Source organism: Orycteropus afer, unplaced genomic scaffold (assembly GCF_000298275.1).
Source record: "Orycteropus afer afer isolate SDZICR_OR568_19922 unplaced genomic scaffold, OryAfe1.0 scaffold00021, whole genome shotgun sequence".
Lineage (NCBI taxonomy): Eukaryota > Metazoa > Chordata > Mammalia > Tubulidentata > Orycteropodidae > Orycteropus > Orycteropus afer.
The window spans coordinates 11,388,665-11,407,085 of NW_006921608.1; positions in this window are offsets into that span (position 1 = coordinate 11,388,665).

Genomic DNA, 18,421 nt, shown 5'->3' on the forward strand with positions numbered 1-18,421 from the left:
ACAAGGGAGCCGTTTGAGCACTAGTGACTGGGTTTTACCCCTTTCTCCTGCTCTTCTGGCCTGCTACTCTGTGCTACGCCCGTGCTTACCTTGCTTCCGGAGACCCAGTCCCCCTCAGGAGGGTAACAAGGGAAAGTGTTCAGTGCAGATCAGTGAGTAAGCACCAGCCCGCCCGTGCTTACCTTGCTCCTGGAGCACAGTGGAAAATACTTGGTGTGATTTCATGTATTCTTGAAATTGGTGAGTTATAAGGAAGAAGAATAAAATATCAGGAAATGAGAATAACAGCGCGCAAAGATAGTTTTAGAGCTATTCCACAGGTTTCCCGAAGGAGTATGCTCAGTCCTAGTTAATCCCACTACTGAGATTTTACTAGAATAAATGATCATTTTCAGATTTGTGCTTTGGAATTTTAGCTATGTCATGCTAAATAAATCAAAATAAGGAAAAGACTTCCCCAATGTTTCTGATCAAAAAGGTAAATATGTTAGTTTAATATCTGATAATCATATCCTGGGCCCAAGTGAAGAGGACTTAAGGCATTTACTTATGAAGATCAAAGGCTACCGTCTTCAGATATGGATTATTTCTCAACATAAAGAAAACCCAAGTCCTCACAACTGGATCTGTAAGCAACATCATGGTAAATGGAGAAAAGATTTAAGTTGTCAAGGATTTCATTTTACTTGGATCCACAGTCAATGTCCATGGAAGCAGCAGTCAAGAAATCAAATGATGTATTGCATTGGGCAAATCAGCTGCAAAAGACCGCTATCAAGTGTCAAGAAGCAAAGATGTCACTTTGAAGATTAAGGTGTGCCTAACTCAAGCCATGGTATTTTCAGTAGCCTCAGATGCATGTGAAACTGGTCAATGAATAAGAAAGACCAAAGAAGAGTTGATGCTTTTGAGTTGTGGTGTTGGAAAATAATACTGAAAGTACCATGGACTGCCAGAAGAATGAAGAAATCTATCCTGGAGGAAGTGCAGCTGGAATGCCCCTTGGAAATGAGAATGGCCAGACTTTGCCTCACCTACTGTGGTCATGTTGTCAGAAGGGAACATTCCGTGGAGAAGGATGTTGTGCTTGGTAAAGTAGAGGCTTGAGTGGAAAAAAAAAAAAAAAGAGAAGATCCTCAGAGAGATGGATTAACACAGTGGTTGCAGCAATGGGCTCAAGCACAGCGAGGATGGGGCAGGATGGCACAGGATGGGCAGTGTTCCACTCTGTTGTGCACGGGGTCACTGGGGGTTGGAGCTGACCCAACGGCACCTAACCACAATAACAGGTGCTTGCTGTTGCTGTTATTCAGCGCTGTGGAGTCTCTTCCGAGTCATGGCAACCCATGTGACAAAGTAGAACTGCCCCATAGGGTTTTCTTGGCTGTAAACTCTATGGAAGTAGATTGCCAGGTCTTTCTTGCACAGAGCCATGGGGTAGGTCCATAATCAACATAATGCCCTGACTGTAATAAGCACAAGAAACAAAAAGTTTTGCAAATGGTTAAGCATTCAGCTATTAACCAAAAGGTAACCACACATTTGGTAGTTCAAATCCACCCACAGGGTCCTCAGAAAACAAGCTTGGCTATCTACTCCCAAAGCTCACACCCACTGAAAGTCCTATGGGCATCGAGCTCTAAAACACATGGGGTCTCCCTGAGTCAGAATTGGACTCAGCCACAACTGATGAAGTTATAAAAATCAAGTCCCTGGATGGTAAAAATGGTTAACTTGCTCCACTGCTAAGTAAGTGTAACTTTGGTGGTTGGAGTCCACCCAGAAGGCCCTCGGAAGGAAGACCTGTTTATCTACATCCAAAAACATCACTGAAAACCCTCTGGATCGTAATTCCACTCTGATACACATGAGGTCACCATGAGATGGAATTGATTCCACAGCAACTTACTTAAATTTTAAAACAATAACATGTATCTCAACAGACATAGGTGTAGACTTGGCTTCGCTAGAAGACATATTAACGTGGATAGATGCTTGGCCCTCTACATAGAGACCCAGGAGTGAGGAGGTAGCTACAAATGTGGACCTCAAGCACCACCATTCCCTTCTCTGAAACAGTGAACAACTCCTGAAAAAACACCCAGGAAAACCAAGTGCAGTCTTTGCCCAATTTCCATGATATTTAGGTTCCTGAAAGTTCAATGTTAATTAAATCATGTGAAAAAAAATACTTTGCTTATATATAACATGGAGTAGCTTCTATGCTTAGATCTTTATTAACAGGTTGTTCATGCACATGAACATCTGGTGGATCACTCACAAGTTCTGGAATATCAAGATAAAGGAAGTTCCAATACATACCATACACAACATGGACGAACCTTGAGAACATTATGCTAATAAAATATCAGACACAAAAGGATACACACTGTATGATCTGGCTTCTATGAAATATTTAGAACAGGGAAATGCAGAGAGGCAGAAAGCACATTATGGTCACCAGGGGCTGGGAGGAGGCAGAAATGGGAAGTTATTGTGTAAAGGGTACTGAGTTTCTGTTTACTCAAAAAACCAAACTCACTGCCATCTAGTTGATTCCAACTCATAGCAGCCCCCTTTGGGTTTCTGAGGTGGTAAACCTTTGTGGAAGTAGACTGATTGCCTAGTCTTCCTTTTGTGGAGCAGCTGGTGGGTTTGAACCACCAACCTTCTGGTTAGCAGTCAAATGCCTGAGGCACTGTGGCACCAGAGCTCCTTCGAGTTTATGTTTGAGGTGATGAGTACACAACATGGTGAATGTAATTAATGTCACTAAATTGTACACTTAAAAATGGTTAAAGTGGCAAATTTTAGCTTACATATATTTTACCACAGTAAAATTATTTAAAAAGAAGTAATTCAAGAGGAGGGCAGGACTGCCCCATACCTTGCAAAATGTCAAGCATACTTGCCTACTGCCCATTCCCTGCCTTAAAAGCCAGTAGTGCCCCCTTATCATTATGGTAACCAGGACCACCCCAGAAGCATAATGGACTGACTGTTCAGGGTAGTGGCCCTAAGCAACACTTTCCCTCAAAGAGAAAAACAAAAACCCAAACTCACTGCCATCTAGTTGATTCCAATTCATAGTGATCCTCAGCCTGCCTCATCTTTCTTACCTAAAGGGGTTGGTGGGTTTGAACCACTGACCTTTTGGTTAGCAGCCAAATGCCTTTACCACTATACCACAAGAGCTTCTTCAAAGAGAGAGAAACTCAAATCAAACCCATTGCCATCAAGTTGATTCCAATTCATAGTGACCCCCACTGAGTTTCCAAGGCTGTAAGTCTTTATTGAAGTAGAGTGCTTCATCTTCCTCCCACAGTGCAGCTGGTGGATTTGAACCATCGACGCTCTACGCCACCAGAGCTCCTTTTCAAAAAGAGAAGTAGGGGTAGAGAATCTTGTGTAGAGCTGCCAGAGAGGAAAGTCCTAAGTAGTACTGAAGCTTGGATAAGTTTCTCTGTGAATTTTTGTCTAAGCTCCATCTCTTAGAGTATTCCCTCCCCTTGAAATAATGACAACCTTGGTTCTCTGATGTCAATCTTAATGCCTATTAGCTGGTTACTAACATTAAATATTTTGAAGAGCAACTAGATATTTATGCCTTATATATGGAAATAATAAGGAGCCATGGTGGCTCAGGGGCTAAGTCCTCAACTAACTGCAATGTCTATGACTCGAACCCAGCAGGCTGCTCCGAGGGAGAAAGATGTGGCAGTCTGCTTCCGTAAAAGTTTACAGCTTTGGTAACCTTGTGAGGCAGTTCTACTCTGTCCTGTAAGGTCACTGTGAGTTGGGACTGACTCAGTTGGCAACAGGTTTAGTTATGGTTTCATATGGAAATAAGCCCATACGCAAATAGCCACATCTGCTGAGCCAAATGCAAAGCAAAGCTTCAGGCCTTTGGAAGGATCGTCTTGGTTAGTCAGATAAGCAGAATAAATAGATCCTTCCCCAGGGGAGAGAGTCCCTGGGTGGTACAAACCGTCAAATGCTAGACTGCTAACCCAAAGGTTGGCAGTTCAAGAGTCCACCAAGTGGCACCCCCCCCCCAAAAAAAATAAGGCTGATCTACTTCCAAAACTTAAGCCGTTGAAAACCAGTTCTATTCTCACACAATGGGTTGCTGTGAGTTAGAGCCCACTCTATAGCAGCTCATCCCTGAAGAACTCTGTTCTCTTTCTAACTCCTCAAAGCCAGGTTATGTAGATAGTATCTTCTAGTGAGTTCCCTAGCTTTACTTACTCTGCTTTCATGGGTGCACCTAACCCCATATTTGCATTGCTAATTACCCACATTCCCAGAGGGCCTGTATTTCCTTGGGGGTTTGAAGAGCCCTCTTGGAGCAAGATTTACCAGGCCATCAGTGCTCCCAAACTCACAGATAAGGAACTGGATTTTCCCTGCCGTGCTCAGCCTGCAGGGCTTACGGCTCCTGGAAGTTGTAATGGGAGGTTGGAGGGGGTGCAGGGGGTGAGGAGGAGAGGGCACATTTCCCTGCTGGGCAAATATTGACCTGTGGTTTTGTATCGTGGCAATCAAGGTCTTTCCTGCCTTGGCCTTGCCACTCCCCACTGCCCCCCACTATTCCAACTACACAGACTATTTATATTTCCCACAATAAGTTGAAAAATAAACAAATAACCCTCTTTATTTTGTGCATTCAGGTCCTTCTGGATTGCCTTTCCCCTGCTTCTCTCTCTGGCAGAAGCTTCCTCCTGCTTCCAGGCCTCAGAGAGTCCTTGCTGACCCAGCCCAGATAATGGGTAAGTGCTCAGCTGTTAACTGAAAGGTTGGGAGTTTGAACCTGCACAGTGGCACTGTGGGAGAAAGATATGGCAGTCTGTTTCCATAAAAATTATAGCCAAGAAAATCTATTGGGGCAGTTCTACTCTGTGAGGTCACTATGAATCAAAAACTGACTCAAGGACACCCAAAGCCAATCCTGTAGAGCAAGCCATTCAGTGGAAGGCATGCAGGTCTCCATGGACGGCACCAGCAAGGAGATGCACAGGTGGGTTTACCTCATCTTGTGAGGTAAAAAGTCACACCAGAATTAAAAATGATTATTAAATCTCCTTGAAAACTGCATTAAAAGTGCCAAGGCTTGGGGACAGTGAGTTTATGTTCATGGGGGAGGAACAACTCAGAAGAAGTGAGACAGAAGTACAACTCAAGGGATGTAGTCACCGCCCCTAAATGGGGTGTGTAGAAACTGTTAGGTCAGTGTATGGTTTGCTGTGTATATTCTGGACAATAACAAAATAAAATATATGTTTTTAAAAAAAAGTGCCAAGGTATATGGTTTTCTAAAGTATAAACTAGGAGTTGGGTCCGACTCCATGGCATATAACAACAACAACAATAAACTATCGTTTGGAGTTTTGAAAGAGGACTCCATGATTTTGCTCTGTCTGAAGACCTCATTTGAAAACCATTTTCTGTTTCCTGAAAATATGTTGTGACGACCTTGGAGAGGATCCAGAGGGTGACACCACAGAGAAGTCACAACTGTCCAATGAGCCTTCCTGTAGGAGCCCACCAGGAACTGAGTCTATGTGGGTTAGAATGGGGTTGCCGAACCTGGCAAATTGTGTGGCCTATCAGTAAAATGAAGTAAATGAACAGTGTGCCCATGCCTCTGTATTTGCATATTTACTTTTAAATTATACACATATACAATTACATTATGATATCATATATGATATAAGATACATATAAAATAGAAATTTTTGAAAGGAGAGAAAAGTGAAAAAACAGTGTTTTAAGCAATGATTTCAATTAATTGTACAAGACCAAATTGTAGTGAAAATTGTCTGATTACCACCAAACCGAAACCAAACTCATTGCCGTTGAGTGGGATCCGACCCCTAGTGACTCCTCCTTGGGTTTCTGAGGCAGTATCGCTACAGAAGTAGATTGCCCAACCTTCCTTCCAAGGAGTGGCTGGTGAGTTTGAACGACCAGCCCTCTGGTTAACAGTCATATGCCTTAGGCACTACGCCACCAGAGCTCCTAGATCTCTGGTTACTAACATCCAATTTATGGACAACTTCTACTTGCCCCTTAATATATAAATTTCCCTCACTTTGAAACAATTGAACTAACCCCTACTCACAGCAAATTCTTCATCGCAATAACCTTTCCTTGCTGCACATGCAGCTTTTAAATCATTGGAAAGGCTTTGTGCCTTTTATTGCACTAATACCACCACCACCTCGACACAAAAAATTCAACTCACTGTCATGGAGTGAGTCAATTCTAATGTATGGTGACCACCATTGGATTTATAGAAGTAGACTGCTTAATCTTTTTTCTGCAGAGCAGCTGGTGGGTTTGTACCACTGACCTTTTGGTCAGCAGCCAAATGCTTTAACTGCTACACTAGTAGAGCTCCTTTTCTTTGCACTAAAGTAGAGGCTAAATAAGAGCTGTGTTGTCTTAGTTTCTGGTGCTGTTATAACAGAAATACATCAAGAGGATGGCTTTAACAAACATGAAGTTATTGTCTTACAGTTTAGGAGGCTAGAAGTCTGAATTCAATCAGAGTGTTGGCCCTGGGCACTAGCCCCTCGACCTTGGGCTTCAGCTCTGCTTCTTGCTCCAGGCCCGTGGGAGCTAGAGGTGTCTCCTAACTCAGGCAGCTGCAGGTTGCTGAGGCTGACAAACCCAAGTAGGTAAAATGGCACAATCCCAAGATCAACAGGCAGCACGGCAGGTCACTGGTTCAAGTCCAGAAGCTGGAGATGAAGGCTTGGCCAATTGCAGGATCCAAACTATGTCAAAAAGCTAGAGATTGGTCTCAAAGCCTCTCTTTAGATACTGGAAGCAGGCCACATCTTGAACCCAACTGATTACGTGCTCACAGCAGATTCTACCATGGAGGTGATTACAGTCTCATCATGGGGAATAACTACAACCAGGTGCCAAACCATGGCCCAGCCAAAGTGACAAACAACTTTAACTACCACATTTATGCACCTGTTCTGACTTACTACAAATTCTTAAAGACATAACTCAGAACAGATCTCATTAGTAGCCTGGGTCCTGCCTATATTTATAATAGCAAATCCAAGTAAATGCTATGTAAATAGCATTTTACCATCTAGCCTTTGAGGGGTTGCTTTGACCACTTAATTGCTGTTTGTTTTTCCCCAAAATATTTTTGACCCCTGGACGGCTGAATCCAAGGGTGCAGAACCTATGGACATGGAGGGCTGAATGTATACATTGTGGGTTAAGGGGCTTTGACAGGAACTGAAACTGGTGGATCTAGTTTTAGCACCCAGAGCCCTAGCAGGTCTGCAGCTGGGTGTCAGTGTGAGATCAGCAACTTAGGGAGAGCACTGGTGCCTCAGATGTGTGTTCACAGAGAGCAGGGTAAGCGCATTGAGGGAGACTGGATCTGGGGCTCCCGGGGGAACTCACGAGGCCCTGGTTTGGGAAAACTGCGGCACAGTGCTGGCGGATCTTGCGATGCTGAAGACCTTTCCAGTCAGTGTTTGTCATTTATTCAAATAACCTGGGATGTGGAGGCCACTGGGAGTGGGAAGAAAGAGGTGGAGTTGGGGTGTGTGGACAAGGTTGGTAGATACCTTGAAGGGGTTCATATAAGAACCTGGGCAAGTCACTCCAAACCAGAAACCCCAGAGCCATCCTCCATCGCTCCCCCTCTGCATTCTACCATGAAATATGGAATGGATTGAACGGTGGCCTTCCAAAATCCATAACCTAGAGCCCATGAGTGTGACTGTATTTGGAAAAAGGGTCCTCACAAATGTAATTAAATTAAGGATCTCAGAATGAGATTATTGTTGTTTACATGGGTGAGCCCTAAATCCAATGACAAGTATCCTTAAGATACTTATGGGGAGAAGTGGACGCTGAAGAGGAGAAAGCCGTCTGTAGACAAAGATAGAGACTGGAGTTGTGTGGCCGCAAGCCAGCGGACACCTGGACTCACCAGGAGCTGGAAGGGGTGAGGAAGGATTCTCCACTAGAGCCTTTGGAGGGAGGGTGGGCCTGATAATACCTTGATTTCAGACTTCCGGCCCCAGAACTATGAGAGAATAAATACCTGTTGTTGTAAGCCGCCAAGTTTGTGGCGATTTGTTATAACAACCACAGGAAACTAATACAGAGTGTCTGGGAACTGCATCCTCCAGCTTTCCTGGGCATCCCAGAAAGGAACCCTGAGCTGTCACCAAAGACACCAGTGCTAAGAATGCTTACTTGGGGGCAGCAAGGAGGGGCAATGTGGTGGGATGGAGAGTTCACAGGGAGAAGGGGCATGAGGCCCGGACTGTCAGGGATTGTCTGGGCCAGGAGCATTCATCCTGAGGTCAGGGCTGTCCCCAAGCCTGGGCTGGATCTTGTGACATTGGCTTGCTGAGGTCCCTGGGGGAAGTTGAGTGGAGGCTACCCTGTCATGTGGGTCCTCAGTGAAGGCCTTGCTCGTGAGTCAAATGGCAGTGTCCAGGCATGAGATGGGAGCAGTACTCAGAGCAGCCAGAGTGGGGACAGAGTGGCCAGGGGTGCAGGGGACAGAGCAATCATCTGGCCTGGGACCCCAGCTTCTGAGGGTGTGGTGGAGGGGGGCGCTGGACACGCTTTGCAGCAGGCACCGAGAACAGTGTGCTGCTGCTGGCTGTAGCCAGGATTCTGGACCCAGATGTGGACCAGCCCCAACACCTGTAAGAGGAAAGGGAAACCAGAGTGTGGCTATGGTCCTGGGAATCTCAGTAGCAGCAGGAGGTCATGGCCAGATGTTTGTACTTTGGCTTACCAGGAATTAAATATGATAACAGAGAATATTAAGGCACTGTTGTGTGTCTGGCCTGGGCTGAGCACCATGTACGCCTTATCTCTTATAATGCTCACCAAAACCCTTTAATCCCCATTTTCCGGATGAGGAAACTGAGAGTCAGGGAGTTTGAGTGACCTGCTGATAACACACATCTCAGCAAGGATTGGAGCCCTGCCCAGTCTGCCTCCTGAGCCCAAGAGCTTCTACTGCTTCCCACTGGGCAAGGAGTTACTTTTTTACTCATTGAAATGGCTCCTTGCAGCAATCCCAACCCCCCCTTTCTTTTCTTTCCTTCTAATTTCTCCATTTTGATAGAAACCTCTTCACCTTCACTGCTCGCACGTTTCCTTGCCTTACAAAACAGAGCTTTAGGAACATAACCCACACTTTGATACTCAGGGGACTTTTGTATAATTGAGCTGAGCTCGAACACAGTGTTGTAGTCAGGAGCTAGCTGCCGCCCCCCATCCCCTCAAGTCCATGGATGGTACAAATGGTTACTGTGCTTGGCTCAGCCAGAAGGTTGGTGGTTCGAATCACCCAGAAGCACCTCAGAAGGAAGACTGGCAATCTGCTTGCCCCTCAAAAACTCAGCCATTGAAGACTTTACGGAGCACAGTGCTATCTATTCTAACACACCGGGGGTCACCATGAGTTGGAGTGGTTGACAATTGGTAACTGGTAACCCATCCCTTATGCACGAAGCGGTCCCAGGCTTTTTAGCTGTTGTGCTCTGTTTTTTGTTGTTGTTGTTGTTGTTGTTCTGTTCCCAGCCTTACTACCCAGTTTTCTGAACCTGAATATAACATTGTGCTTGCCTCTTAACACTTTTTCCTTCTTCCAAATAGTTGTTTGCTAATGTTTGTACTAGAAAACCCAGTAGCCAGATTAGAATTATGTCCAAAACAAAAGTAAATAGACCCTAAGGAGGAGCTCAATGTCTTTCTCATGAAGAAGTTACAGGAAGTAACTCTATGCATCAACTCTGTACCCACTGTGTTGATGTCTATACATTTTGTCTAACCCTGTTTCTGGTGGCATAGTGCCTAAGGCACTTGACTGCTAACCAGAAGGCTGGTGGTTCAAACCCACCAGGCACTCCTCGGAATGAAGACTGGGCAATCTACTCCAGTAGTGATATCGCCTCAGAAACTCAAGGAGGGGTCGCTATGAGTCCAATTGATTCGACTGGATGGCAGTGAGTTTAGTTGTTTGGTTTGCTTCACTTTTGACTGGGATCTTAATAGCTGAAATGATTAGATGAGAATCTCTAAGTAAGATTTTACTATAATGTCCAACAGCACGCTAAGAGCCTACCTATTTAGGAGGGTGATTCTGGACCCCGTGAATAGTGATTCTGAATCCAGGGGATCTACGGATTTAGGAATGCTGATCCCATTCTTCGCTTAAGGTCCGTGGAAGAGCAACCTAAGCGTTGCTTTAGGAAGGTGCCTGAAGTATCCATGTAGCTTTGCTCATATGAAGAAAAAGGATTCAAGGGGATCATATCTGAACCTGTTATTTTATCCTAATACGGTACTGGATGTGGAAATAATTAAAATTACCTTAGCTCTTAAGCAGCCGTGAATGTCCCTTGTGACACAATATCGCCACCTGCTGGCCAAAACATCACAGCACCATTGAGTGCCTGACTGGGGCCAATATTCTTTGCTAACACCATAATTCAAAGGGTTCAATCATTCTTCAGTCTTCCTTATTTGTTGTCCAGCTTTTGCATGCATATGAGGTTGACTGAAAATAGTATGGCTTGGGTCAGGCACAACTTAATCCTCAAAATGACATCATGTGCATAAATAGTTTGTTCAAAATGGATATTAGCTATTACCTTTAAACTCAATATGGATTACAGGATTTGTGTTCTATCCACAAGTCACTAAGATATTTACCACCTGCACCCAGTCAAGCACCAAGACCAGATTACATTTCCTTTCTTGAGTTCCCCAGAAACATGCTTCTACTTAAAATCACAAATTACACAACTAAATCTGTTATTTTAAAATTTACTTTGGCCTTTACATTTAATAAACATGAAGTGCAGAAAAAAAAATAATGGATTTCTAGTGATGATAAACAGAGCTCGAGCAAGCATGGTGTGTGCTAAAGAGAGACCTGGTCTTGCAATTCTTCTCTTACATTTATTAGCTGTGTAAATCTGACTTTCAGTTTCTTCATCTCTAAAATACTAAGAAGACTACCTACCATGAGCACAGTCTTAAAAATAAATTTCATGGATATGGTGCTAGGACAAACACCACTGAGCACATGTGGATTTAGTCACCTTTTAGTAAAAGAGCAAGCATTCTCTTAACTACACACACACTGTCCACCACATCTCCCCTACAACTATCATAAGTGAAATATAATTTGAAAGCATAAATCTCAATGTTGTTGTAATTAGGTGTCATCAGGTAGGCTCTGACTCCTAGTGACCCTATGCACAAGAGAACGTCTTGTGGTCTTGGCTATACTCACAATCTTTGCTACACCTGCGCCCATCGTTGCAGCCGCTGTCAATCCATCTCATTGAGGGCCTTCCCCTTTTGTGCTGACCCTCCCCTTTACCAAGCATGATACCTTCTCCAGCAAATGGTCCCTTCTATGAACATGACCAAAGTAGGTGAGACAAACTCTGGCCATTCTTACTTCCAAGGAGCATTCCAGCTGCATTTCTTCCAGGACAGATTTGTTCTTTCTTCAGGTGGTCCATGGTATTTTCAGTATTGTTTACCAACACCACAATTCAAAGGCATCAATTCTTCTTTGGTCTTCCTTATTCATTGTCCAGCTTTCACATGCATGTGAAATGATTGAAAATGCCATGGCTTGGGTTAGGCACACCTTAGGCTTCAAAGAGACATTTTTGCTTCTTAACACTTTAAAGAGGTCTTTTGCAGCACACTTGCCCAGTGCAATATGCTGTCTGATTTCTTGACTGCTTCTTTCATGAGTGTTCTTGTGGATCCAAGTAAAATGAAATCCCTGGCTACTTCAATCTTCTCTCCATTTATCATGATGTTGCTTGTTTGGTTCAGTTGTGAAGATTTTTGTTTTCTTTATGTTAAGGTGTAATCTATACTGAAGTCTGTAGTCTTTGATCTTCATCAGTAAGTACTTCAAGTCATCTTCACTTTCAGCAAACAAGGATGTGTCATCTGCATATTGTAAGTTGTTAATGAATCTTCCTCCAATTCTGGTACTGTGTTCTTCACATAGTCCAGCTTCCTGGATTACATGCTCAGCATACAGATTGAATAAGTAAGGTGGAAGGATACAGCCCTAATGTACACACTTCCTGATTTTAAACTGTGCGGTATCCCCTTGTTCTGTTTGAATGACAGCCTCTTGTCTACGTATGAGTTCCTCATGAGCACAATTAAGTGTTCTGGAATTCCCATTCTTTGCAATGTTATCTGTAATTTGTTATGATCCACACAGTTGCATGCCCTTGCATAGTCAACAAAACACAAGTAAACCTGTTTCTGGTATCCTTTGCTACAAGACTCTAAATATAACTATAGAACTCAGGTGGTTGAAGAGTTATTATTTTTTTTTTTTTAGCTTTGTTTCTGAGCAATCATTTTCAGTGACTAACTTATCAAAGAATTAGAATTCCACACAGTAAGGTGATGCTCTTACCAACATTCACTTTTATTTTTAAAGTGAATCCAACCGTTTTATCTGAGGAAGCAGATGGCGAAAGAGATCTGAGTGAATGACCTCCATGAGCTGGAAAGCAAGCAGGCTTCAACGGTGGATTAGTACGTGAGTCTTCACGACAAAAACACTGCATTCAGAGAGCAGAGTTCACTTTCCCCAGTTATCTGTTTATCTGTGATCCTGACGTGAAGTGCCTTCCTCTCAAAGTATTGTAATTCTGTATGAACTTGATGGCTCAATATAGTCCTGTCTTAATAGTGGACTCATTGGTTAACAAGGTGGATTCTAGAATCACACTAATAGGCCCAAATCCTGGTCTTGCAAGCTACTTAAATTCCCTACACCTTGCCTACACGGTTATTCCTAAGTTAAATGAGTGAATGGGTGCGACTGTGTGCAGTTGCAACAGTGTTGAGCACATAATGAGGGCCCTAGAAAAGCTATCTCTATAAAAATGTTTTGTAACTGGGAAAATGTTGCTATGAGATTCCTTGGGTGAAACAAGTTCTCAAATGAGAATGAGTTAATACATGTAAAATGTTTATCATGGTGCTTGGCCTTCACAAAACCAAACCAAACTCACTGCTGTTGTGTTGAATCTGACTCATGCGACCCCTCCTTGGGTTTCTGAGACAGTATCTCTATGGAAGTAGATTGCCCAGTCTTCCTACCGAGGAGTAGCTGGTAGATTTGAACCGCAAGCCTTCTGGTTAGCAGTCAGATCCCTTAGGCACTATGCCACCAGAGCTCCTATGTTGACTATTAATAATAATAGCAGTATGAATGCTCTCTGGACAAGGACATCACACGTGGTAGAGTAGAAGTTCAGGAAGGAGAGGAAGACCCTCCACAAGGTGGACTGACACAGTGGCTCTAACAACTGAAGCACGTCTGCTATCATGAGGATGGCACAGAACCAGTCGGCCTCACAACAGGAAGTACGTTTGAGCCCATTTCATTCCGCTTCACATCAGGTTGCTATGAGTTGGAACCAACTCGATGGCACCTGACAACAACAACAATGTGAATAATGATATGAACAATGAATTGAAATACAGAATGATTTGCTAGTCATGTGCTGGGTGCACCACAAAGGCCTGGAAAGGAGAAATGGAAATACAGGTAGTCCCTGACTTATGACATACTCGAGTTACAACCAACCACTTCTGACTATCCTTTTTTTTTTTTTTTTGTATGTTTTATCATTAGTGATATGTACTACATACAGTGTTGCAGTGCCTAACTTGCAGATGTTATCACTCTCAGATATTCACTTGCAGATGTTCAATTTTATGACTTACCTGTTCAAAACACTGCTGTATAGTAGGCTATGGCCTGGTCTACAATGAAGTTGGTGTTGGTGTTGAGAGCTGCAGCTGTGCACTCATGCACACTTCACTGTAGACCAGGACTGTAGTGTGATCTTATTCAGTGTTTCATGCATAAGAAGCATCAGTTCTTGATTGGAAACTGAGCTGTTCTAATTCTCTACTGTAATATTTGTACTGCTTATACCCCCACAATATGTCTACCAAAAGAAGTCATGCCACTGAAAGTTCCAATCCAAAAGAAGGCGAGGAAGGCTCTGGACATGGTAGAAAGATGAAGGCCCATGGTAATAGAACACTGACAAAATAGCATGTGAAGAAGGACTGCCTCATTTGACCATTTTGACGATCACTAAGGATAAGAAGCTCTGGTAGCATAGTGCCTAAGGCACTTGACTGCTAACCACAAGGCTGGTGGTTCAAATCCACCAGCCACTCCTTGGAAGGAAGATGGGGCAATCTACTTCCGTAGTGATACTGCCTCGGGTCCGACTCGAGGGCACATAACAAAGGATAAGAAGAGGATCTTAGAGTCAGTTAAAGGAGTGATTGGCATAAGATCAACAACTTTAACAAAGAAGAAGTAAGGGCCAATATATGAGATTAAGAAGCTGTTGATGATTTGGATAGGAGACCAAATCCAGAAGAGGATTCCTATGAGTCTACTGATGATTCAAATGAAATCACACAGCCTTTGTGAAAACCTGAAGCAAGAAAAGACCGAGAGTATTTTAATGCCAGCAAGGGCTGGTTTCATTGCTTCAAATGCAGATTTGGCTCACATAATATGCATATAACTAGAGAAGCAGGAAGCACCAATGTCAAAGCTGCCAAAAAATTCAAGGATGAGCTGGATAAGATGGAAGAGGAAGTAGAGAAGTTGTCAAAAAAATTTTTACAGTGAAAGAATTAGCTGAAGTTTTTTCTAAACTAAATCTAGGACTTCAGTTGCTTAAAAACGTGGACCAAAATGCTGATTGCTTTGCTAATGTTGATAGACAGATTTGGGAAGCAGTGAGATATTACTTACCAAGGATTATTGTTACCAAAGATAATCCACATGACCCAGAACCTTCCATAAGTGGAATTATTACCACAACCGTCAAAATGCCAGTGTCACCCAATTCTTCATCATGGGAGTAAATTTTTATGATTTTTATGTGTATGTGCGTATGCAATAAAATATATTTAATTTTTCCAACCCTCAAAGACAAATAAAGGCTGCAATTATAAAGACATTGATAATTAAAGGCAATAATAATGAAAACTAAAAATGTAATGAGGTATTTGATTTACATCAGATCCAACTTAGGACAGAGTCATTGGAATTAACCCTATCATAAGTCAAAGACTACCTGGGCTCTGTTATAGGGTCCTTGTACTGTGTGTGAACTATCATAATATTACCTAGAAGGAGACAGTGATAAATTACAAATGTATATTATATACCCTAAAATGACCATCAAAGTGACAAAACAAAGGACATACATGGAATCATTGAAAGTATTCAATTAATCCTAAAAAAGGCAGAAAAGGAGAAAAAAGGCAGAAAAGGAGAAAAAAGAAAGTGCACTTCATGCACTTTGAGGAGTGCGTGAAGGATATCTGATACATCAACAAATGCCAGCGAATCCTGCATCCAGGCAAGAACCAGGGCAGAAACCCAGTCATGGGACCTGAGGGGTGGAGTTCAGAGGAGGTCTGATCGCAAGGTAAGAGGCTATGATTAAAGCAAGAATGTCAAGAGTGTCCGAGAATCTGACAGAAGGGTTATTTGTTCTAGGTTGTCAGCTTTCCTCTGAGGTACATGTAACACCATATAATGGTGCCTCTGTTTCCCATCTGTCCCCTGGTTATTTATTATTCCACACACTCTGCATCCTCCTTATCCCAACCACAGGGCCTGCACAGTGGCATGGAGGCAGCCTCTTCTGACCTCCTCCAACCTCCCAAGGAGGAAACAGAGTCATCAACAGGCCAAAGCTTATTCCTATGAGGCCAGACATGCTGCCACCCTCCAGCCTTTTTTCAAATTCTGACACCATCCATCCCTCCCATGACACTCAGTACTTTTCTGTTGGGTTCAATAATTCGTTGCAATGGCCACACAGAACTCACAGACAATACTCTTGATTAAGGGGTTTATTAGGGAAGTAACAGGTTACAATTCAGGTTTAGAAACGTGCTCAGGATACAATTCTTTGATCAGGACAGTCTCTCCTCTACTGTGCCCTTAGGCACAGCAGAATTATGTCCAGAGACCACTCAGTATCACCCGAGCAGGACCACTAAGTGTCTTTTCAAATTACATATATTATGGAACAGGTCAAAAATGTCAAACTGTTGCCTTAATGTAAGATCCCACAAAGTACAATCACATTATCTTCATTACTTGATGTAGATAAAAGTTTGGGGGTTTTTTTTGTATTTTTTCAAACTGTGAAATACCAGAAGGATCTGGAATCTTTATCAAATCATCTTTCAAAGCCTTCCATGACACCTTTAACAAAACAAGAATTATCAAGCCCAATCTCTCTTCTCTGGAGCCCAAGCAACAGTTGAGTGTGATTTGGACAATATTCAATCAGTTTTTAATTATATCATATGAACCTCATTATGGAACAGAGATAACACAGTAAACAACTATGCCAGCAATCATATTCTGGTAGCCGCATATAATCTGGAAATAAACAGGAAAACTACACCCTTAAGTACACTATTCAAAATGGCAGCCAGTTGACCCTTTAAGAAAAGGGTTCTTTGGGCCTTGGCCTCTCAGCCTAGCCTCTGCTTTGCTCAGGCAAGTGTTAGAAAGCTCTTTTAGCTCTGCTGGTAGATGCACCTATGCACACCCCACTCTGCCAGAAAGCAAGCCTCCTGCCCAACAGCACTCAGCCTTCTCCTTCTGTGGGCAGGTAAGTCCGCCACTCTGTCTCATGCCTCATGGTTCCACTGCTACTGTCTCTCTGCCAGGTGTCTCTCTGCCAAAGTGGCCCAGTGCAGAGATCCTGGGTCCAAGGATGAGCTCCACTCTGCCTCTGGTTCTTCTCCTGTGATGGTGGTGAGATCTCCCCTTCTTCCTCTAGTGACAAAATTCTGGAGTGTCAAAACTAACCAATCCCAGTAGTAGAGTTCTACACACCTTATTTGTGTGGTCCCACCCAGTAATCTGGTGGGAGTCACAAACACCATGGCTAGAAAAGCCCTGCCAAGTAATTCACTGCTCCATGGGGCCACATCAGGTTCTCTGGCCTTTTCTCAGTCTCCCAATGAGACTTCTTTGGAGATTCAAGGAATTACTGGATGTTATTAGTAGACTCCGTGGAAATAAGAAATGCAGGGGGTTGCCTCAGGCTCTCCCTCCCTGACTGAACACATCTGCTGTCATTACTGGCCATGCTCTCATAAGGAACTTATTTTCAAGACTCATCTGGGAAGAGAAGTAGGTCTGCTCTGCTCTTGAATACCACCAAACCTACTTGAGCTCCTAACATGTACCCTAACATGGCCCTAAATCAACCTAAGAGTACCCCTTTTCAGAGAAGCATGTCCCAATGCCTGTTACTCTAATGTCCATTATTCTTTTCTTTGACTGTCTTCTCTTTTTCAGTAATCATTAGAATTCTTGACCTATTTTATCTTTGGTCTGTGTCTATGAATATATTTTTGCTTTGAATTCTTCAGGATACAGTTTCTGATGCTCAAAGCTCCATACCTTTCTATCTGTAGGCTATTCTTATCACCAAAAATCTTCAATAGACTGTTTGGAAATTGAGTTGACTCTTTCCTTCTCTCAGCACTTTTGCTGGGTCTTCCCTCCCCTGAAACAAATATTCCGTTTGATCTCTTACATATCCCAACTGTAGCTAGGAAGAGCCACATGACTAATTTTGGCCAAGAAATGTGGGTAAAAGTGACGAGTGTCCCCAGTTATGGAAACTTCTTAGACATATCCAAACACCTCATGGGACAGAGTTACTGGGCTTGAGGGTTAAGGAACATCTTGTGGGACATCTAGGTCAACTGGCATAACATAGTTCATAGAGATAATGTTCTACATCCTAATGGGATGAGTACCATCTGGGGTCTTAAAAGCTTGTGCGTGGTCATCTATAATACAACTATTGGTCTCTTCCTATCTGGAGCAAAGGGGAGTGAAGGAGACCAAAGACTCAAGGAAGCAATCAGTCAACAGGAATAATGACCCACATGAGCCATAGCCTCCTCCCCTGAAACCAGAAAAACTCCATGGGGCCTGGCTGTCACTACCAACCTCTTTGACAAGACAGAATGGAAGAAAAATGTAGAACAAAACTCAATTCATAAAAAGACCAGGCTTACTGGGCTGATAGAGACTGGAGGAACCCCCAAGGCTATAGCTCTAAGAAACCCTTTTAAGCTGGAACTGAAGCCACTCTCAGAGGTCACCTTTCAGTCAAATGAGATAGGCCTTTAAAATCAACAATAGCACCTGTGAGGAATGTGCTTCTTTTTTTTTTTTTTTTTAAATTTAATTTAATTTATTTTAAATTTTGATTTGGGTGTAGATTTACAGAGCAAATTCACTTTCCATACAGCAGTTCACATATACTTTGTCTCATGTCAT